This window comes from Taeniopygia guttata, chromosome 5, assembly GCF_048771995.1.
Source record: "Taeniopygia guttata chromosome 5, bTaeGut7.mat, whole genome shotgun sequence".
NCBI lineage: Eukaryota > Metazoa > Chordata > Aves > Passeriformes > Estrildidae > Taeniopygia > Taeniopygia guttata.
This window is the reverse complement of record NC_133030.1, coordinates 13094381-13118937: the sequence shown is the minus strand read 5'-3', so window position 1 is coordinate 13118937 and position 24557 is coordinate 13094381. Positions and strand designations below refer to the sequence as shown.

The window sequence follows — 24557 nt, the reverse complement described above, 5'->3', positions numbered from 1 at the left end:
CCGCCGACCGCTCCACCCATTCTGCCAATCACAGACGAGGAAGGGGGCGGTGCCAGGGCCGGGGTGGGCGGTGTAAGGAGGAGGTTTGGTTGCGCCGTGCCACCGCCGCAGTGCAGCACCGGTATTCACGAACGCTGCTACGCCACGGGCTGCCGGCGCCGCCGCGCACGGCATCGGGGCCTGCGTAAGTGGCGCAGCCGCTGCATGGCGGCCGTTCGGCTGCCGCGTCCCCGCGCCGTTTGCTGTCGAGCTGCAGCCCTCACAGAACTCCGGTGCTTGGGGCCTGCTGTGCGAGCTGCAGGCACGTTCACAGAAGGGTACTTTAATAGATATATATACATATTAACATACATATATACATATGCTAATATATATGTTCGTAAGATTTTTGTTTGTTTGGGGGTTTAAAAATTTTATTTAATAATTTTATTTAAGCCCTCTTCGTCAGCCCACATTTCGGATTTGTCTGAGGTAAAAAAAATGAGTAGGTAGCCCTGGGCTTGCAATCAGACCCGGAGGAAGACGTTTGCTATCTGAGCTCCAGGAGCCTGTCTGTACGGATCCAGTTTCAGGTTTGCTTTTGGGGTTTGGAAACTATTTCCCTGCATGTGCTTTTGGCCGTGAACCGGCCCGTCCGGGGCTGCAGGCACCCCTCAGACAGCCAGGGCTCGGGAGAGACATTTGCTTTGTCGTGGTAAGCACTCGGCTAGTGCAGTGTTGCTGCTCGGTGAAACAAAACAAAGATGGCCAGGCTTCCAGCTGTAGCTGGAAGTTTGAGTCGTGGACACTTCCAGAGACTCACCCGTGAGGGGTTTCATCCTTTACCAGCCCGGCCTCCATCCCAGGTGGTGGCTGAGGTGGCTGCCACCTTCCCAAAGGTCGAAGTGTAGCTGCCGTGGATGGGGCAGGGCAGAAAACAAAGGCTGTGGGGAGGTGAGGAGAAGCCCCACAAACACCCACATCTGCTTTGTTCACACACCCGCCTTCCGCTTTCGGTTTGTGTGACTCACGGTGCAGATGACTGGGAGAAAGTGATCTATGGAGTAACTCCTGGACCGTGCCTGCAAGACGGCAAGTCCAAACACATGGTCTTGCAAAACTTCCAGTTTCTTTCCAAAGCCAACCTCATTCCTAATGCTTTCAATGTATGTAAGGCCTAAAGGGGGCTGTCATGTGGGAGTTCTTACACTGCATCTTCTCTGGGATGAAGCTTCTTCAAGGTAGATTTCCCCATGTCGTACCTGTAAGCATTAAGTACAATTTACTCACTGGATTGTGTTAGGGAAAATCTCAAACTACCTGAAACTAAGTTTTGAGCTCATTCATGTTGCATAAAGGTGACACAACTGTGACAGGTACTTACCATACCAGAATTTTTATATAATGACACTTGCCCACATGCAACAATAAGCACACTACTGCAAGAGCTTGGTAAATCTGCAAGAACAGAACTGTGCAGAACACCATTGAAATCCATGGAATCCAGCTTGAAAGGAAGCAACAATAGGCACAGAGGAAACAGCAAGGTCAACAAGATTTAAACCAATGTTAAAACCAATGAGGTTATTGAACATTTTCAGAGTGAAAAGTAATAACAAATTGCAAATCTTAGAGGAGAAAGCAGGGATTTTGTTTTGGAATGGGTGGCAGAATATTATCATTCAGTAACATTCAGTGTTTCCAGCATAAGCATTCCAATACTGTTACACTGTAAGTAAAAACTAAGAATTTATATACATTTGCGGGTGAAGGGCAGGAAGGGAAGAAAACAGATTGGGAAACCTGCAAAACATAGTAGGTAAATACTGAGAAAGTCACCTTTCATTGTTTATTTTAAAGCATACTATGAAATACTTATTACCATAACAACAGAAAATCCCCCAACATTTGGTCAGTAAGAGAATAGCAATGTTTTCTTAAAGCTGTGGTTGTTTTCTTAGCATTGAATGCTGAAGGATTCAGCAGGATATATGGTGTTCCATAGCTCACACTGACTTTGGCAGGTGGGAACCAAAGAAGTTTCTGTGCTTGGCTGCTCATAGCATCTCTTCACATGTGCCACACTTTGTCAGCCTCTGAGACCTGCTGCACAAGTACAATTGATGAAGGCAGTGAACTGTAATGCAGAGGACAAAAAAAATTGTGAAGTGCCTTCTAGGTTATACATCTCACCGTCTCCTTAAATTCCTTTGCTTCTTGGCATGGAAGACACCATTATTCATGTCTGAGAATGAAGGAGCCCAATTGTTTGTTTGACTATTTGGTAAAAACTTTACCTAAAGAACTTTTTTTTTTCAGTCTGTCCCCTTGACTTTACCAACAAAAAAAAAACCCCACAGCACCCATCCCCCAACCAAAACAAACAAACAAACAAAAAATTAAACAGTTATTTTATGGCTCACAGTTGCAGTACCACCTTGCATCCATCCATCCATCCATGCATCCATCCATCCATCCATGCATCCATCCATCCATCCATCCATCCATCCATCCATCCATCCATCCATCCATCCACCCTTTGCAATTTCTCCAAATTCTAACTCCCTATTGTATTTTCCCTCTTTCTTCCCTCCACTTGCACTGGACACCAGTGATGCTTTAAATCAGGTGGTTTCCAATCGGCATAGTGGTAGTTCTGGATTTGTTCCTGCAAGTCTGAACTTGCAGAATCGATGCGTAATTCCAGCCTGAGTGCACTCCCACTGGTTACTTTGAGAAGGGATGTCTGTCAAGTGTCCTGAGGAACCCTCTGCGTTGCAGGCTGCGTGGCACAGGAGCAGGAGTTGCTGCACAGATGCAGCATCTGGCTGAGAGGAAGAGAAATGCCCCTTGCGGCATGTGTGGGAGAACTCAGAACCCGGGTAGGCTCCTATGAAAAGAGCCCACAAAATATGGGAAAGGAGCTTTCAGGACTGGGAGCTTTCCCTTACTGTTGCTGAGCTGCAATCACCAGGACTTAGCCAGTGTAACAGGTTGCCTTGCAGTGATTCCAGCCCTGCTGGGTGGGGGTTTCAGACAGTGCTGGTGACAGGGTGGCTGGGGCAGTGTGGCACTGCAGCACCCCAGTGCATCCTGCATCTCATGCCATGCTGGCCGTAGGGCTGCCTGGGCTGGCTTTATTCAGAGTGCCCCATTAATGCAGTGTGGACATGCAGAGAATGTGAACCAAAGCACCCGCGTAGGGAATTACTGCAGAGTAAGTAATGCACTGGCAATTCGCACCCTAGTTTATTCCATGTTAATTTCTCCAACATAATAATAACCTCCTGCACCTTCTAATTTTCCCAACAGTTTTTCAGCCTGTGCTTTTCCAGGGGAGCCGTATTTTTCTCCAAAGCCATCGTGACCCACCTGATGAATGAAGTAGCTGGCACACACATTGAACCAAATGTGAAATGTATTCATTTCGTTTTTCCTCTGGTAGAAGCCTGTCTCAAGGAAAGCTGTACTGTAGAAAAAAAGGCCTGGGGAAAGAAGAAAAAAAAAAGAAGCAAAACGCAAACCCCAAACTGAAAAATACACCTATATTTTTCATTTAAACATTTTTATTGGCACTTCTACTGAAGCAGAATGTTCTTAACAACAAACCCATTCATACTGTGCATATTCACTTTTATAGGAATTGTTTGCATTGTCTCTTGGAGAAATGCACTAATATTATATTGGATATGTGCCTAAATTGTACAATATAGCATGGGTGGTATCGGAACATTGCAGAAGGCTTTGTGGTTTTTCTGTACAGGATTTTAATTTGCAGAGTACTGGCATTAAATTTCTGTCTATCTGTAGAGGTGACTTTGAGTGACACTGATTTAACAACATTCACTGAGGCAAGAACATTCCAATCCTTCTAGACAGTGGTGCACTTTAAACCACCTGCGAGGTCCCTTCCCTTTTCCCTTCCTTTGGAAAATCCTTTGTAGTAGATTTCACTTAGTCTTCCATCTAATAAATTATTTTGCTTTCATTCCATTGTCTTCTGAAATTCTGCATCCAATACCTTAACTCACCAGTTGGATTCCTGCTGCTCAGAACCAGACATACTAATATATATATATAAAAATCCACCTTTTGAGTCCCAATTTAAGACTCAGAAGACTTGCTGGATTTTTCAAGTGTAACAATACATCTGGCAGTTACAATTGCACGGGACTCTTACGGTCCTTCTCCCTCCAGAATCTGGAAAGATAGTTGGGGTGTGACTTGAGAGTTAGCCAGTGAAAACTGGAATAGTCAAGTGTCAGAGATAGTAAGATTTCACCAGGGAATGTTTGTGCAGGCCGTGAGGGAAGCGAGGCAGTGCCCATAGCAGCACAGCTTGCTTTGCTTTCACAGGCCTATTTAGAACAGGGAATATTTTTAGCCCATATAATTGTACTAATGCATAATCATCATAACTTGCAAAGAGGGAGATTGCATATGTATTCCCAAAATGGTTTAGGACAACAAATGAACCAAAAAATAAACCCAGCAGTGACTGTCTTCTCATCAGGTCCAGTTCAGTGAAACATATAAGCAGCAAAATTTTCACGTTCTCTAGTCCCCTAAAATGACAGATCTGTTCATGGTCCTTAGCTCAGCAGAGTGAATGCGCTGCGCTGCAATGTTCTGTTTCTAGCATTGGTTAGCACCAGCTTTACAACAAAGTAGGAAAGATTTCAAATTTATAATTTTCATTATTTTCCAGGAAAAGAGCTTTTCTTTCTCCTAACCACTACCAGCTCATGTTTGAGCTACCTTAATGCATGTCCATAATTTGTAATTTTTATTGTTATTCCAATTTCTATTTTCTATGTTAATATCTAATTTTGACAGCTTTTAGGCCCTCTAGTAACACATTTTTGTGAGTTCTGCAGTTTGATTGTATGGTGTTTAAGAAGTAATAATTCTTGTATCAGTTTTAGGATGTATTGGCTTGATTCCATTGTAATCTGCCTGCTTAAGTGGTTTTGTGGTAATCATCTTCTATATGAAACACTTATCATATTCAGAAACACCTACTGCAGCTGAACACAAAGTACAGTTAGTTGAGTTGGAAGAGCATCTGAATGTCCTATACCTGCATTGCACTACTCCTTTAAAAATATGTATTAAATGATGAACTCAGAAGTATGGATGGGAAATTACTGTTACGGCAATGCTGCCCATGATCTTACCAAACTAATTTTGTATTCTCTTTTTCAGTGCGGAAGATGCTGTGTCATGGTTTGTGTGTGAAAACACCAGTAAGAATACACCACAGAACATTTATATACATTTATCTGCTTGTAGCAAAGGGCTTTTGTTGGATGTAAAGAGCTGCTGCTTGCTGTTTGCCTTACTTTTCCATGGGCAGAAACACAGAATGTCTTCTTACAATTTAAGGTAATACTCAGGCATAATAGTAATCAGTGGTTGCCATTAATATGATTTCTATTACTGAAAAAAAGAGAGCATGAATTCTCTGTTTGATTTCTGCAAGGACCACATTTGCTGATATTTAGGGATCAAAGATCCACTTGAGCTAGAAAAAGGATGAGGAAAAGCTATTTTGCCTTTTCAGTCCTGAGGAGGAAGAAAAAACACAGGGAAATCAGGCAAATAGTTATAAATCCAGGTTAACCTTTGGAAGGCAGCAAACTCCTTCCATTTTGCCTTGTTACCCATTTGAAAAGTTCAAAACCTTTTTTTAATTTTAAAAAAATATGATTATTTGTATGTATGAGCATGTTATTACAAACTTTTATTTTTAAATAGATGCAAGAATGTTAAACCATTAGGTTACAATAAACAGCATTTCCATTGTTTGATCTATGGTTCCCTTTATTAAATCCAGTCTACTTAGAGTATGTTAAAATTGTTTTGCATTTTTGTAGATTAATTTTATATTGTCATTCTTTAGTCCTTAAAATCCATTTAAAGCAAGTGCAGCTTGAGTGCAGCTGTATTTTTTTTACTATTTTGGTGAAATCTCTTTTCTTTTTGAAGAAATTGCATAAAGGAGTCATTTTGGGAAGAGAGGTGGGAGAAGAGAACCAAAGCCACTACCAGAACATGACCTAAATCAGGACAAACATTGGAAGATTGCCAGATATTTAAGAAAAGAAGGCTGGATCTGACTCTGAAAGTAGCTTCTATTAACCAGTAGGTATTTATGGCTTCGTGTGGCATGATTTTATGTCATACAGAAAAGCTGGTCCAGAGGAGGGCCAGAAAAGTGATCAGAGGGCTGGAGCACTTCTCCTGTGAGAGAAGGCTGAGAGAGTTGAGGTTGCTCCTCCTGGAGAAGAGAAGACTTTGGGGAGGGCTTAACGTGGCTTTCCAGTACTTGAAGATCACTTTTAAGAAAGGTGGGGACAGACTTTTTAATAGGGCCTGTGGCAATAGGATAAGGGACAGTGGTTTTAAACCAAAATAGGGTAGATTGAGTCTAGGTAAAAGGAAGAATTTCTTTACCATGTGGTGTGAAACATTGGCACAGGCTGCCCAGAGAGGTGGTGGATGCCCCATTCCTGGAAACACTCAAGGTCAACTTGGACAAGGCCTTGAGCAACCTGATTTAGTTGAAGATGTCTCTGCTCATAGCAGGGGGGCAGGACTGGATGAGCTTTAAAGGTCCTTTCCAACCCAAAGTATTCTATGATTCTATGAAAAGTGTTAAATGTGTTCTGTGGATTGAAAATAATTAATTCTCTGGGGCAATACAAGCCATTTCAGCCCCATAACATTATTTCCTGTTAGCCAGCTTTATAAGTTTAATGAACAGGAAATTGAGAGTCATTAACAAAAGGTAAATATTACTTCAGAGATATACTTGAATAGCATGGTCCCATTTCTCTGGATTCTCTTTTGTGAAATTTTGAGTGAAATTGGAAGGTCTGAAAAGATTCTGAAAACCTACTTCTTTTGTAAGTTTCTGAGCTTGTTTGGCTTTGCAGCCTTACATGCAGCTGTGGGAATTGCTGTATTCTGGTTGGGGATTGATCTCAAGAAGGGTTGCAAGGTGAATATGGGGGCATGGGGGAGTTCATTTGTATGTGTACTTATTGTAAAATACCTGTAAGCAGAAGAATCTCCAGGTGGAACAATTTTTTCCTTGGTAAAAAGGAAGTGGTTGGTAAAAACCAGTGTCTCTGTTTTTTTCTGGTCATTTGTTTAAGGTGTAGATGTTTGTTTGCTTTGGGTTTTGTTTGGTTTAGTTTGTTCGTGGTGATGATTTATTTTTTTTTAAGTGGAAACAGTATAAATAAGCATAATTTCATCCTAGGTAGTTATTCTGGTTAACAGAAATGATTTTCTGAAATAATACTAATTTTGCAAAGCTTTCAGGCCTAGCATTTATATGCTGTGTGTCTGAAGGAGAAGTCTAAAGGACATAACCACTGATTCCAGGTCAGTTTTATCAGGGATTAATTTCACTCAGTATTTTATCCACATTGTACACTTTATTGACTCATTTATTGAATGCAACAGCTCTCAGAGAGTTAGCTGAGAGCACAGCTATAGAGTGCTGGCTTCACATCTTGATAATTCATCTGGTTCCATTTGTAAAAGACAGGTTTGTCATGGTTGTTTCTTAAAGTTTTTTTTTTGTAAGTTTTCTACCACAACTGGTAGAAAACTTACAAAAAAGGGGAGTCAGGAATTTAAATTTAAAGCTTGCTCTGATTAAAGGAGACAGTTTGGTTTGTCCACCTTTGCAGGTCAGAAGCTGCATTAGAAAACCTCACAAGCTCAGATTCTTACTCCTGTAAGGAGTTAAAGTAACTAGAGAAGCCAAAACATATAGAAATAATGTTTTAAAACTATTTCTACCAATGGGTGTTTCCAGCCTCAGTTAGCTTGGTGAAAGCTTTCTGGAGCTCTCTACACTTGTCCTTCTCTTCCTTGGCTCTGATTTTCTTAAGTAATAAATACATTCTTAGTCAGCTCCCCATTCATCTTGCTCCCAGCAACCATATGGTAAATATACTCACATTATGCCCTTCACTAAACAGATATAGAGCCATGACAGCAGTGTAACAAACAGAGAAAGTACAAGGATGAGGATGTGTCAGCAGCAGAACACTCTAGAAGATTAATCCAAACACACAGTTTATGGATTAATTGAAAGTGGAACTTGGATACTTTCAGACAGGAGTCTTAAAATTAAATTATTAAAGCACTTTCTGAGTAAATTACAAAAACAGTTAAACCAAATTAATTCTGAGCAGTAAGAATGTCTGATTAAAAATATAGCACAGTTTGAGTGGTCATTTTAAAAGATAATTAATTTTCCTGTTTATACCCACATAGAAACAACAGAGCAGTTCACCTCATACAGATAAATAAGGACTAAAGCTGTCTGCCTTTAGAGTAAAACAAGAACTATATTCAATCTTCATAAAACTCTCATCTTTTTTCAATACTCTAGGCTGTGTTTCTCAGTTTCACTTTTCATGAAGTCTAGTAGCAACATATGTAGTCACACCAGCTGACAGGCTGAGGAGGAACTTGTACAAAGCTAGATTGTATTATGGGAGGAAATTATCCCTCCTCCGACCTGGCATCAACCAACATTATAGTTGCCCTGTTTAACACAGGTTTAATACAGCTGCAGCTCCAGATGATGCATTGTCGAGAGGGTCACTCACAGGGACGGTGCTTTCATTAAGAAGAGTACACATGACTGCCAATTGCTGTGCACTGCGTTGTGAGCAGCAGCACAGCAGGAACACGCAGGGCAAGGAAAGGTGCCAAGAGCAGTTGCACTCCACATTCGTTGACTGGAGTGAACTCTGGGTGCAGGGTGCTCCCTTCTAACAGTTTTTTCTGTATTGTGCTCACAAAAGTTGCAAAGCCATCGAAGCCAAGTTATGGAAGACAGATTTTATGTGTAACGAGCTTCATCCTGCCCAAGTTGTATCATAAACTCCTACAGAAACCCCAACACACCTGGGCAGGTATTTTGCCTTCTAGCAGCTACCTTTTGGATACTTCAGAGGTCCTTCCTCTCTTCTTATCAAAGTTTCCTAGACCCTCTATACTTTACCTTTGAGTGTAATCTTATCTAATTCAGTGACAGCGGAACAGGAAATTTAACTTTATAATTGCTGGAGATAATTGTCACTTCTCAAAGGAAATAAGAACAAAAAGTCTTTTAATCAACATTCACGCCAGTGACTGCCCAGATCTGCAGAAATTCTGGGTAAGACACAGCATTTGGAGAGTTGATATTTGTGTTGGTGATATATTAAATTCAGTAGTGACTTCCTCCACTCTGATAGTGGTCTCTTTCCACAAATCTTTGAAGGACAGGAGGGCTTCAAAAGTTGCAAGTCTGTATCAAGACCAAGAATATTTCAACAGAAAACAGATCCTAGTTGGTATGGAAAAATTTGATCAATTATTGCTCCTTTATTCCAACTACTATTTCATTGATTCACATGGTTTTGGCAGAAAGAATCTAAAAGAAGTCTTCAGGCTTCTTTTAGAAAATGCAAAACATCACCATGGTATTTATTTTCACAGATGTGAAAATTTCTGTAAATATTACTGAGAAACATTAATTGGTTTTTTTGGTGTTTAGCCAACTAGCAAGGAAAAAAAAAAAGACAAAAAAACTACAAAACATTTCAGCATTTATACTCTAGACCAGCAAGACCTCAGAATCAATGAACCTCAGGATTCAAAAGAGGGATTTGCAGCTTGAAACTTTACTGGAAAGTAAACAAACAAAACTGATATCACAAGTTCTACTTCTTCAGCTTGCTAGAGCTGATCTTAAAAGGGCTGACACTCATGTTTTAAACCATTTGATCTTTTACAAGATGCAAAATTGTCACTTCTATTATTCCCCTCTAAGACCTGCTGCCACTGAGCTTTTGAAAGGAAATCACTACTAATGCAGCTGGTGCTGCCTGGAGAGAAAGAACTGCAAACACTGTTGGCCCCTTTTGATGTCAGTCAGTGATCTGGCCTCATATGATGCCAACTTCTCTGTGTGGTATTACAACCTGTTACAGATAACAGCCTGAATTACCTGTAATCTAAAAAAATAATGGCCAGACTACTGTAATAGTGATTCTTGCTTTTAGGGTGTGTGTTCTGAGAGGGAGAATTCAGAGGACAACATCTTGCCTCACAGGACAACAAACACAGAGAGTGGGATGGATGTTTCCTGCTTACAGTGAGAGAGTACAACATATGCGTTACCTCAGTTGTAAGTATGCTTACTTAGAAAAGGAATAGACAAATTCGTAGACAAAACTATACAGAATAGTCTTGCACCAAAATTGTTTTGGGTTTTTTTTTTGTTTTTGTTTGTTTGTTTGTTTTTTGTTTTTGTTTTGTTTTGTTTTGTTTTATTACTGAACTACGGGATTTATGCAGGCCTTATTGTAACTAAGTTTTGAAAGGAATTTTAGAAATAGTGAAAGTAACGTTTGTAGTTTGGGTGGTAAAAAAGGAAGAGGATAAGACTACCTAAAACAGTACACATCAAACTGATGTCTAATTGAAGAAGGAGTGCTATTACTGCTTACAATACTGTGAGAATTTATGGTACATTTAGCTTGATAACCTTTGCTATTAGGCCAGGAAAAAAACTGGTTTGTGCTACATATATGTGTTATCTCTGTTCTATTATGAAATTTGTTTGATAAGACAGTTTCTTGGCTATTTGCTAGTTATTCTTCAGATAAAAAGACAGAAAAGAGTAGTCACACTTCATACAGAATATATAAATATTTACCAGAGCATCTCCTTTTCTCATTCTCCACACTGAACTATCCATAAGCAAGCAGAATTGCTGAATCTTGGTTGGGAACATGAAGTATTTTGGTTCATACATTGATAAATACCAGTTTCTTTCAATCAATCTTACAAATTAGATATGATCTTTGCTATGTAATTGACAGCAGATCTTTGACTATTATTTAAAACATGGAAATACAAAGTATTTCCATGATGTACTATTTTCACAACAAATTAAGATTTCAAACTTAGTATTTTACTTTTCTTGTTACTTGTCAAAAGAAATCAACATTTTAAAAATGGAGGGAAGAGCAGAGTTCAAATTACAGTGCATTAAGTTGAAATTAATAGCTCAAGCCATTATTTCTTATGACATAAGAAAAGAAAGTTGGATTCTGTACTTGGGATCTCAGAATAGATGCAAAGATGACCACACATCATTAAATGAGAAAATTAATTACTTTTGCCTTTGAGGTTTCTGTCCAATTTACTCAATTTCAGCAACTCACTGAAATCAATGTTTATAGCACAGAATATACACATAACTTGTGAGAATCAACATGAGATCAGAGACAACTCTGTGTCCCTACTCCCTCTACAGGTTTTCCCCATGAAATTATTATTTTTTCTGTTGACCAGATGGACTTATCGTAGTGCCAGATTATTCTGGGATGTATATCCATGTGGGAAAGCTTAGGAGCAAGGCTTTTCATCCCAGAGCATCTATTCTTTATTGACAGATCTTTGCAAATAGCAAATGCCTTCTGAGGAATGTGCGCAAATAAATACTATTGTTTCTTAGCTTTTTAAACATGTGGGTGGTGGTCACATAGGTAATTACATTATTAGAAATCTGTATAGTAATATAATTATTATTATTATTAATATTATTACTACTACTACTACACAGAGAGTACCATAATGAAACTACCAATTGATTTGCATCTCAGTAAATTAGCCCCAGTTGAATAACTTACCATGATTCACACATCAAAATCTTCACTTGTGTGTCCTTTGTTTGTGTCTACTTTTGCTTTTCTAGATATTTGTCTAGTTTCTATCACAGTGTCTGACCAAGACAGAAAAAATATTACAGTAAATTCCTGTCTTAATACAGGAATGTCTTTACCTTTAATGTATTAAATATAATTTATGTTCCATTTAGGGGTGTTTCACAGTGCTGTAACAAGGACAAAGGAGACATGGTACAAGACCAAATTAAGATGTAGGTAATTAGTCTGTGTGATAGTCTTTGCAACTGGGAAAGGAATATTAAAAATAAAGTCATTGTCTTCATGGAAAAGTGAGTACTTTCTAAGTACCAAGTTATGGACTATTCTGTAACAATGTATGTTATGGATAGTAAAAGGATATTTTCATGCCCAAATGCAAAGCTGTGTCCAATATCTAAAAGTACCTCTAAACTAAATTGGGGAAAGTTTGAGAAGCAGGATATTTATGATTAGATGGAAAACATGCTGCTTCTGATCCCGAAATTTTATTTTTGTAAAGCACTTCATTATGAAATGTGATTATACCTTTGGATTTTACTAGAATTCTCTTTGTTCAGAGTATTTTAGCCCATATTCAGAGTGGGAAAAGCTGCTTTTCTTTTCTGTATGGTAAGAATGTTTTCAGCAGCAGTGAGCCAGGGTTAGTGCTCGGTCTGATTGAGGCAAGATTTCCTTAATGTTTACTTCCTTGTGTAGGCAAACCCCGAGCGAGTGCGTCACACAGGAAGTCTGGGAAGTTACTCCAGATTTATGCTGATGTAACAGGACACGAGATAAATTTTTTGACTTTCAGTCCCAAGCAGATGGAATACTGTTAAGTGACAGCTCCAGCAGGAACAGATTTGGGAAGTACTGTTTTGAAGGCTTGTTAAAGGAGAATATTTTAAAGAAAGGTTGGAAATAGCAGAAAGAGGAATCATGTTCTTTTTTCAGGTTTAAATAATGCCTGAGTAGTGCATTACAAGTCCATGCTGCTTATAATGCTAGAATACTATACAGTGGCCTCTGTTTCCCCAGTTTTATTGTCAACTAATCTATTTAAATTTAAACTGTAAGAGGGAAAGACCAGTGCTAGTACTGATCCAAGATGTGGGTGCTCCTGGTTTGTGCTGAATTTGTGGTAGGCTGCCTAACCTTGGCTTGTGATCTTCCTGTTCTACTGCTGAAGTAGTGAAAGAAAAACATTTGTAATACTGAAATAACTGAGAGAGACCTTATAAATGAGCTAAAAGGCATCAGGGCAGTTTTAAAGCTCTTTGTAAAAAGTAAGCCAGAAATGTGGACTTCTGCCTCTCCACCAGTGTAGTAAATGTCATCAAACTTCCCATTAGTACCATTCTGTGTTTTCCAAGAAGAGAAATGCCATCATGTTCATACTATTCAATTTTTAAAAATATCTCTCTCTCTGTCTCCTGCTTTAAAGCACTGTTGAGAAGACTGGACGAAGTTAAACACAGCAATTCAAAAGTCAGATCCATTAGCCAATATGGAATTGGACTTTCTGCTAAAGGAAGAATGATGAAAAGTACTGACAGCCTGAACAGACTGAAGCTTTCTTTAATATAAATATTGCAGTTTCTTAGTATCACATATTTTCTGGATAAATTTCACTGAATATAATTTATTTTTTCTGGCCTAATGTTTTCCTTCCTTCAATAGCCTTATGTTCTTTTTTGTATGATGCATGTGATATATTAAATAATTCTATTCTGTTTTCTAATCAGTATTTGTTAGCTTCCAGGAGTCAGCTCTTATTGCTAGGCAACTAAATCAGAAATCTCCATCTCTGTATGAAGCAGTTTGCTGTATCCATGCTGACCCTGTGCTTATCTATACATACATCTATAAAATTACCTAAGTGCAGCTGTAAACGTCAAATGTAAACATGCTGCGAATCTTACCCATATGGAATTTATCTTGAAACGGAGTTGTTAATAATCAAAACAGCTTGGAAAAAGGCACAGATTTTCCCCTCCCCCCTTTTAGACATTTTCCTCACATGTACCTATCTTTAAGGGCAGCCTTAGTGCTGAAAATTACTTCTTTCATTTGGACTAAAAGAAATAGAGATTTATTTATTAATCACTGCAATTTTTTTTTTTTTTACATCAGGATGCTTCCTTAATTTAATGAATGCTTCTGTGAGATTTTGATTACTGTGATTCTCTCTTTGTAAGTTTTCCAAAGGAATTTTGACATAGGCGACTTAGTGTGGAAACCAGCAGCAGGGCTTCAGCAGGTGTAGTGCCAGCAGTCTTTCTGCAGTTTTGCAAAGCTTATACATTTAATAATTTATTGAGCTCTTATTTGCTATCCTGGTGCTTGATTGCATTTCCAGTGTCATCCATTTTAATATTATGTCCTCTGCAATGTCATTATCTAATTACTAAGGATTTGTTCTTATTTTCTTCAATGTTATTTTTGTTACTAGAGTATCACTGTTCTGCCATGGAGAACATGTTTTTTAACCAGTTCATGATGTGTTTTTAACATATGTGTGGTGTAGGAGTCTCAGGAGTGTAAAATTAAGGTCAGAAGGGGTGTGTGGAGGTCAGCTGGTTCACAGTCCTGCTGCAGGCATGGTTAATCTCCAAGGTTCAGGGCCTTGTTGTGTTCTTTCTCTGCCTTGTGCTGAGTGCCAAGACTGGACACAGAATTCCAGCCAAGGGTGTTTTGGCTGTGGCCTGACAAGTGCTGAGCAAAGAGTGACCAAGAGGTGACTCTTGGAAGAGTTGCTTGGACATGCTGCTGTCACCATCCCTTAGATGGTGGCTTGGCTGGTTGAATTACAGCTGTCCAAGTAAAAGCCTTGAGGGGAACAGGCCCATTCCAGTACCCAATTCTGCATTTTTAATTTCTCTTTAAGCCAGCTTCTGATCCTTCACTGAGGATCTGCAAAAGGAGTTCATGCATACATTTTCATATAGGTACATCTAAAGTTGGTTAATATAAATAAAGGACCTGAACTGATCCATTTTTCTGTTCTAATTTTGGTTCAGCTGTGATTAAGGATGTTCCACTGTCCTTCCTGTTCAGATCAGAAATAGATTGGTAACTGACTCATGTTAGAAAATACTGTGTTTAAAAATAGAAATGATTGCATGCTGTGGGTGATCCCATGGAGTGGGCCTTCAGGTGAAGGGAGGGTTTAAACTCTCTTTTCTGCTTTGCTGTCATAGCACTGCTATTATTTATGGTTCCCACATGGCACCACTGCTTTTCTCACCTCCTCAGCCTCACTTGCTGTATTTAGGGACTGAGGCAATCTGGCAAGTACAGCTGAGGGAACAGAGGAAAGCTGTAACTCTGCCCTATACTTTGTGTTTCAGTGGTGCCGAGGATGTGGGATCTGGGAAGGAAGATGCTGAAGCCCTACTGAAGTATGGATGGACACAGATGCTTGTGCTGTGAGAGATTTGGATCCTGTTCCTGAGTGGGTCAGCACTGCTGGGGCCCAGCAGGCCCTGGGCATACTGGTGGCACTGGTCGCTCAGGCTGGCTCATGTAGCAGCCTGTGCTCAGCCTATATCAGGTGCACAAAAAAGCACACTGTGTAGTAGAGGACACAGAACACGTGGAAATTGAATAAGTTTCTCCATTCCTTTCTGACAGTTTAAAGTTAAGAGGGCACTTCTAAAGAGGAAATGGTATCTCACTCTTAGATTTAGCCTCTCTTTTAACTGCCAAAGTAGGTGACAGGCAGTGCTGGTTGCAGTGATGTACATCTCTGATGCAAACCAACCAAACTGCACAGGAATATTCCCTGTAAGCCACCAAACAGTTGGTTTTTTTTTTTCAGGATAAAGAGAAGCTTGCATATCCTCCCATTAGGAATCAACTAAGCTGTCCAATATCCACAAAATGAAGTTATTATTTTTGGTATTGTTTTCTCACATACAACTTTAAGTCCCTAGTTAGAGTCATAGACTCATTATGATTGGAAAAGACTGTAAGATCCAAAAGTCCCAGCACCATCACAAAGTTTGCCACTAAATTACTAATTCATGTCCTCAATGCTACATCTGACCAAGCTGTATTTACTATAAATATTATTCCTAACATGATATTGTCTTATGCACTACTTATGTTCTTTTACAGATTCTAGCCAGTCTTTTTATGAGATTTTTGCTGCAAACTATCTAACTCTTTAAGATATTACAGATGGAAGCATGAAAATGGTAAGTTATTAAGAAACTAGAAATAGTACCTGAAATGTTAATATTTTTATATTTTATGCCTTTAAAAAAATCCTACATGTTTTTGAAGTTAGCTTGTTTTCACTAAAAATATTACTGTGGATGTTGATTTCTTATAGGACAATTTTCGTAACATACATTACTAAATCTCTTGATTAAAAAAAACTTGTATGTATGGTCAAACAATTGGAATAGATGATCATTGTAGGTCCCTTACAACTGAACTATTCTTTTATATTCAGTAGATTTATTTTTCATTTTTTTGGACAGAAAAATCAGTGTTATTTTCAAAAAACAGTTGTCATCTAATGGAGTTGGTTCATCCTCCTTCTTCAGCCTTTCTACAATAGTGCTTCAAAACCAGCAAAACCTATCTCAATGATCTCAATGATAGTTCATATCCAGACTAAATAAATGCATTTTATTGATCTATTATGTTCCCAGTTCTCTCTCCCTAATTTAGGTGTGATTTCCAAATTTGCTTTTATTTTTTTTTAAGTGCTTCAGTGAAGAGATGAAGTTGCTTGCCACAAAACAGTCTGAAATAAATACACAGGCTTTCAGCCTTCAGGGAAAATGTGTTGGATTTGCAGGATAAGTGTGATATCAGACTCTAGACATGATAAAAGGAACCACATAGCCCACACATTCAATGCATTGTCTTTGTGCATGCAGATAATGTGCTGGGGTTGCTACAACTTCAACTTTCCATCCTGAACTTCCTGACATAGGTGAATCCAACTTGCTCCATTCCTCCCAGGCAAACAAAATGATCTATTTTTAGAATGATTTAATCAAAGGAAGTTTTATGAAGAGGAAAGCTGAGATACAAAAAGGAAATACATCCTGCCATGCAAAATTTGGCTCCAGCCCGCCCACCACCTTGGGCTAATATTGTCCATGTCTACATTTGCAAGTGGTGCTGTGCAGTTGGAGCCAGTTTGCCTTTGGTGCCAAGAGCCTGATGTCCATCCACAGTGCATGTGAGTGGGTGGAAAGGAGGGAATGTGCTTTGAACTAGCTCCAGTTTCCTCCTGTGAGCTGAAAGTCCAGTAATAGCTGGGGCACAGGAGATGCTCTGCAAAGTCTGTAGAGTACATCTTTCAGCTTTGTGTCTTTTGGGGATATCTGGCTGTACTCTGATCTGGTCTGGGTGAAACAAGGTAAGGTGAGAGGGGATGAACAGGAGATTCCCTTCAAAAAGCATATTCCTGGTGTGAACTTACAAACTCATAAAGATGCCTCCATTGATTGGATGGTTTGAAAAGTAAACATATTCTGCCAGACTGTAGGGAATTAGTACTTTCTGGTCTTTGAAAATAAATTTTCTCTGTATTCACTGATGCTTATTTATTTATTCTCTGTGCTAGGGTGAGAGAGGGAAACATGGTAGAATATAAAGGTGTTCACAAGGGAAGCTACTTGTCTGGTTAATAACAAAGGACTCACCTGGTAAATTGTGACATTCTGTTTCATAACTAGCATAGAAGGTACATGGACAGAAAGGTGTCTTCCGTATATGTGATTTTACGATTTCAAAGCCTTCACTATTTACCTTTTTCTAAAGCTGCAACTAAGAGAGCTTTTCCTGATTTCAAATATTATTATTCTTCATAAAATGAAAACTGATAAATTGAAGGATTTGCATGAAATCCAGTACACCACTTAATTCTATAGCATTAGTTGCAGACAAAACTATTGCTACCTTTATTCTTCTGAGTCTGAGTACTGTAAAATAATGCAGCAGTGAATACAGAGAAATATGTTAGTCCTGCAATAATGGTAGAACTGAAGAAGGTTATATAATTCAAACACTTGTGAAAGTAGTAGAATTATGGATTTCTTGCCAAGGCTTGTCTTGAGACTGTGATTGTTTACAGGAGTTGTAGCACGGAAGCCCATGAGGAAAGATGAGATGAGGAGGCTGATTCTGCTGCCTCATTCAGATGGAGCAGGACTTGCTCTGAGCGATGAATGCATTCATTTTCATGAGGTAGTCTAAAATTTGACTAAAAAGCAGGATGGAATCCAACCCTACATCTTAGCATTCAAACTCTGTTCAGACAACTGTCTGCACAAGGCTGTATTGCACTTGTTTTTGGTATGGCTTAGTGGAAACCAGTAACACCAGTGTGTACCACCAAGGTGAGAACACAAAGCCAGAGGCCATGGCGCTTTTTACACAGACTTTACTTAAAACAGGTAAATGGTCAGGTGAGCAGAGGTAATGAGCCATGTAGAAATTTGTGCCAAAGCTTTTACAAGCCTTAGCAGGAGAGCTGCACCATTTATGTAGCTTTACAGATGAATATTGTTGGCCTTTTGTAAAGGAAGTCAATCCGTAACTGAAAAGCTGTCTTCAAAAAATACGTGTAAAATAAGCATTCTTTTAACCCAAACTCTCTGTCCCCCTTTCTGAACCATTTTATATTGTTGTTCCACATGTGATACTTCCTTCAGCAGTACATCAGCATGTGTGATGGTCAGTGGGAGTTTTGCCAGAGTACAGTGTATAGCGGGTTTTGGCAAACTGTGACTGCAGATTATAGAAGGTTAGCAGCAGAGGTAGCATGGGGTTAGGAGGCATAACACCGAGAACATCGGCTAAGAAAACCAATATGTTTCTCAGAACTCAGCAGAATCCCTGGAGCTGTGAAGTCCTTTCCTCACACTGCTGATTTTAAGATCATGTGGTGAGCAGCATTTAATTTCTTTGAGTTGGAGATATTTTTAAATTCTGTTGCGTGTCTGTGAGCATCCTCAGCATCCTATTTTGGAGAAAAGAGTACAGTGTAGTGTACCACATGCAAAAACTCTCTGGCATTTGAGGTTTGATCTTATTATGAACATCTACTTTTTAATCATATTTAGGGCCTGAGTTATTGTAACAATTACTTGAATAGTAAATGCTACTTGGTCCCTCAGGATTTGGCCTTTATTTTTGAAAAAAGGCAATGGCATATGTAAGAATTAATTAATTCCCTGAAGGTTTTTTTATTCTCTACAACTCTCAATCTGACTTTATGGATCTTTCTTCATGTTCATATGTACTCAGCAGCTGAGCAACTATGGTTTAAAAAAAAGTCACTGAAAAATACCAAAACTCTGTTTCCCTCCTCCTGCCTTTTACAAGATACCTGCAACAGAGAGAGTTAGGAATTTTAATGCCAGCTGATTTGAGTCATAGGAGAACAAATAACTACACAGCATTTTTGCCAGTGTAATCTTTGGTCATTATTATTGATTGAAATGAAGCTTAAAAGTGAGTTTCTTCTGAAGTCTTTTGAAAAATGGTGGTTGTCAATATGCTTTTAAGGCTGAAACATCTATCAGCAGCCCTGTAAAGATGGTGAATTAGTTCTGCTGAAGTATGTGACACCTGTGAGAACTCCTCAATGTGTCTGATAGGGAATCAGACGTAACTTTCAAATTTTGGATACAAATGGAGGAGAAGAATAACAATTCTCTGTGATGTGCCAATTTATGAGCAATGAGTAAGTGCACTATGCAGGTTAAAAGCACCTCTTTTTTGAGGAAGCAGCAAGGAAAAAAGTGTAAAATTATGTACTGAGGACCCCAAAAATACTCAACTTTACAACATTTATTCACCAAGAAGACCTGTAGAACTCAGAGTTTCCTGGGGAAAAACTGTAGGTGCTTGAATGTAACTTCTTGAGTTTTATAGGGTTGTGATCTGACTATTTAGTTAGGTTTTTTTTCCTTTGAGTTGATATTTGATGTCTGTCAAGTTGAAGGTCTTGCACAAGAGTGAAAGTTATTTTACAAAAAATTACGTTCTACAGAAATAATTGATTTCCAAGAGCATGATCATGCTTATGAAGTCTTGACAAGAACATTTTTATGAATTTCTATTCTAGAAGGTAGCATTACATATTTAAATAAATTTAAAACTCCCCCAAAACAACAAAAAACCAAGTGCAAAGAGTAAAGACAAGTAATTTGTGGTGATTCATGCAGATTATTCTCTCTGATTTGCTTAATAGTTTAATGGAGATAATCTGTGAAGTCCCTTGAAGCAGAACAAAAGCTTTAAAGATATTCTTAAGGTTATTGATAATATTCATAAATGTTATCAGCGAGGAAGCAGAAAGCAATTTTTCCTGAACTTTGCCTCAATTAATAATTGTTGACAAAGGGCTCTTCAGGATGAAATGTCACATCTTCTTTTTCCTGTGGATTGTGATAAGTTGTGCAATCAAAATTCTAGGGTCACTAGTTTTTTACTAGGAAAGAGTTTATTATGTCTACATGCCCAAATGTTTTCAGTTCTCCCTAACACTGATGGCACAATATGTGATGGAAGTAAAGGAAATCAAGGTAATATTTGTGTCTGCTAATGCAAACACAGCTGTACCACCTCTTACTAGTTAGGTAAATAATATGTCTTCAAAGTTCAGGGCTGGAAGTAAATATCAGAGATGACCACTGTTAAATGTGTTGTTTAGATTGGGCTCAGTGTTCAGTTTTCAGTATTCAGAAACTGAAGTTTTCTGTGCTGCCATTGACAATTCCCACTTACATAAAAGCAACTTAAACAGATAATTCTTTTGCCTCTACAGCTCAATAAAATAAATGCAAAAGCAATTTCCTTTCCTCTAATACATTTATTTCTTTAAGAAGTGAATTGCTTCTTAAAAGAAATACATTTATTTCCTTAAGAAGTTAATTGCTGCATAAAACTGCTAAGCAGGGCTGTGATTTTTTTGTCATCTTTTAAGCCAACCTTTCTAGGGTGGAAAAAGATTTTAATTGTAGATCAGACCCTACTGAAGTTTTTTCAAATCTTGGATTAATTTATCACAGTGCATAAAACAAATGTAATTTTGACTCACCCTGTGTATAAATAGCTGCTCTAAAGTATTCAGTTTTTTTTCAATTACTCAGATTACTCATATGTTTCCTAGGTTATCAACTGATTTTTTATATAAAGAAAAGGGAAGATTGATTCTGACATTTTCTCAGTTGTGTGCAATGACACTTTTGAAATCGTAACAGCCTCCTGCCAGCTACGGATATTGACTCAGGCATGAGAATTTCAGAAGACATGCTTACTTTAGAGACTCGTTTGTCATGTTTCCATCTGTTGGATAAATATCTTTTTGACTAAGTGTAAAACCTCCAATACATGTCATCCCAGATGCTCAAGAATTTTTTCACTCAACTGCTGAAAGGATGATATGCAAAATCCTTTTAAAACACCTGCCAAGTGAGACTGCACAATCCTGTCCCAGGCAACTGGAACAGCCACCTGAGCTTTGGAACTTCAACAATCCCCATGTGGGAAACAGCAATCCATGGGACAAATCTTACTGCTGGGGAGTGTATGATTTCCCCAGCAGGTGGGAGATGTAAATCAGGAGCCTGGAGGGAACCAGGAGATATGAGAATGGCAGAGGGTTGTACGCTCAAGTGCATGCCCTCTGCAGCCGGGTTCCTGGAAACCTGACCTTGGGTTATTTTGGATACTGGCTGATAAGAACCTTTTCCTTGTTGTCTGAGCACTGAGACGGAAGAAATTTGCATTCCTGTTTTTTGCATTTTATTCTACTGGCTGTACCAGCCAGGACTGATGGGGGCAGGTGAGACTGAAATCCCATTGTGCAAGCTCCCTGGCTGGCACACAGAGATTTCTGTCCCTCATGGGGAGTGTTTGTTAGACAGACCTTGGGAAGTGTTCCTTCAGGGTTCTAAGAACAGTATGTTCACTTGTAAATACTCTTCTTTTTCCCTTTCCCCTTTCACTGAGATGAAATAATGTTCTGGTGGCACAGTCTCTGTAATCCCTCTGTTGCTTCACTTCAATAGACGTGGAGGAATCTGTGTTTTAAATAGAAGTTTCCTCTGCAACACCAATGTGCTTTCATTGATACTGTTTTTTTCCTTTCTTAAAAGTATTCTACCTATTGATGTATTTGCCTAGGGAAAAGCAAAGGCAGTTAAAGCAGGAAGGAAGCAAGAATGACAGAAGAATCACTTTATACTGTTGACTTCTCCACAGCAGGTTTGATCAGAGCAGATAAAGACAATTCCATTTTTTTATTCAATATTTCGTTTTACTTAATATAGTCACCAGCAGACTTGGTGATCCTATTTCCCATTTTATATGGTGTGATTTCAACCATGCAGTTTTCCCTTTTTTTCTGTCAGAATAACCTGAAAAACAGGTTTCTTATATTTTGTACTTAAGTTTGATTCTGACCAAGGCAGTGAACAGCGGTGGTCTTACTGTAAGTTGCTACTGTTATTTTCCCTATACTTTCCCAATCTCTGCCTGCAGAACAGGAATGTAAGACTGGAAGTGACTCACTGGATCACAGAATCCACCTCTCTGCTGCAGCATTCATCACATCTTATAAACTCCCTTTAAAAACATCCAGACTTAGTCTTGAAACTGCTTTGTCATGCACCTCACCTGCTCTGAGATATCCTACATTGTTTTAAAAATGCTTTAATGAACTTGGAAGGCCTCAGCTCTCCTCACTGCTGCTAATTAAGCTTTTTTTTTCCACAAGATATACACATGAAAATATGGTGTGTAGGTGTTTCTTTCCAGTTGCTCCTGCCAGAATGCTGCTCTGGGACCCCACTGATTAGAAACACAATTATTTTGCTCAGCCTTCATGGCTAATTGATCTGTGTTTGGAGGTGTCACCCAGCTTACAGATTTGGTCATGCAGTTTCTTCTGCTGTCAGAACTCTTCTCAGGAGGTTTGTTTCAAATAAGTCTAGGATTGCTCACTGAGTTATGGGAATGTGAGACTGAGTACAAAAGCTTTGTAAATAGAAATCACTTGTGTGTTTAAAGTCAGCATTACAGAATTCTTTTCATCCACAGGGAGGATTTAAGTTTAGAATGCGTTGCAAGGTAGTGTTACTGTCTCTATGATAGTTTTTATAAATCAGTGAAAAAATATACTTTAAGAATGCTTCTATGATCACAGAAAATTCTGAATTGGAAGGGACCCAGAAGGATAATCCAGTCCAACTCGTAGGTGGATGGCCCATACAAGGATCAAACCCATAATCTTGGTGTTATTAACACTATGCTCTGACCACCTGAGCTCATCTCAAGGTTTTTATGAAAGGAAATGGCATGACCCAAGCTTATGTCTTCTCGAAGGAGCAGGAATGACAAAAATCTCCTTAAAATTTTCTTTTCCAGTTTTTTTTCTCCTCATTCACAACTTCTGTTGTCTTCAGTGGTAAATTTCTAACTATGTCCACTGTTAGCCATGCCATTAAATTGTTCTTTTTCCTTTCAGTTCTTATTTCCTGGACTGATACCATAACATTCTGAATTGATTCCATAATTTATATAATGATATTATAACTGAAGCAAGTTACTTTATTTTTAAATTTTAAAATTAATGGATAAGCATTTTCCACTTTCATCTGATATTCTAAGAGTATCAGAATTTACTATCAGCCTCTGGAAAGGAAAATCAAATGGATTTTAAGAAAAATGCAACAAAAAAATCCAGAAATACCTCTCTAGAGCTCTACTTTTTGATTCAAGTGCTAGTAATCATGGAGTTGTTCATGAAAGATTTTCTTGATGAAGTAGGATGGGGCTCTTGCATGTATTCCTTGGAGTTCTTTATTGATGCTTTCAGGCCACAATTGCACAAATTCCTGCTTTTGGTAGGGCTCTGGCAAAGGGAGTTTGACCCAAGAACATAGAAGGGGGAAATTTTATACTGTTAGTGGGGCTCCATGTTTCCAAATTTGAAAATGGCTGCTTAGGGCTTGGTTACTGAGGAAACCTCCTCTGAGTCCAGTCATTCACCCCCACTTTGTATCAGATTTGCAGATCATCTTAATAATCATCTCTTGTATCCTAATATCCAGTTTTGGACAGTGCTTCTACATTCACTGAGTCTCTTGACAGTATTGAATATTTTGTGCTGCATGGGGCAGCAGCTGTAGGAGGGGGTTTTGTGTGGGAATGTTGCAGTGTCTGTTCATATATTATTCTGCCACATGATGTCCTCCTAAACCAGGTTAGAATTATGGAATGCAGGTACTCAAACTGCAATTCTTCAGCATTCAGACATGTATTTATGCAAAAGGTACCATTCTTGTAGTAAACTATTACTTTAATCAGAAATACCTCATCTGTAATTAGTTTCAGTTGCTATCTATGGATAGTGAATATTTCTCCCAAGGCTGAGTGTTATTAATACAGCCTCATGATCATCTGCATTAAAATCCAAAGCTTAAGAAACTTCAGCATTTTCAATTTGTTCAGCTTATTCTTACTGGTACTGCTCAGTATTTTGTAGAAGCATTTTGTCCTAGTGGTGCATTTTTTGCACCAAGGTACATTATGAATGTTGCACACATTATGAGAGTGTTGTAATTAATCTTATTAATAAATTACTTTAAACAAAATGTCTAGTACTTGTATTTAGTGTATGACAGAAACAAAGACATTTATGTACAGCATCCTGCTTTTCCTTTGTGCCGTATTACTTGTTGCTTTAAATAACTTTTCTTTTTCTGTCAAAAATTAGTGTTCTTTATAATGCTGGTGTAGTATATTTTTGTGTACTTAGGTTTGCACAAATGTTAGTTTTCTGCCAGTTCATTAAGTTAGAGGGGATAATCTCCCACC

At 38.6% G+C, this 24557-nt stretch overlaps 1 long non-coding RNA gene across 1 annotated transcript; it reads left to right on the top strand.

Moving 5' to 3' along the window:
- The first annotated feature begins 3 nt into the window (after window positions 1-3).
- LOC140684252 (uncharacterized) lies at window positions 4-24334 on the top strand. Its single transcript, XR_012056228.1, has 7 exons — window positions 4-572; window positions 5185-5364; window positions 5968-6123; window positions 10056-10180; window positions 15056-15258; window positions 15825-15904; window positions 20848-24334. It is a non-coding gene; the product is annotated as an uncharacterized lncRNA (long non-coding RNA).
- The last annotated feature ends 223 nt before the right edge of the window (window positions 24335-24557 follow it).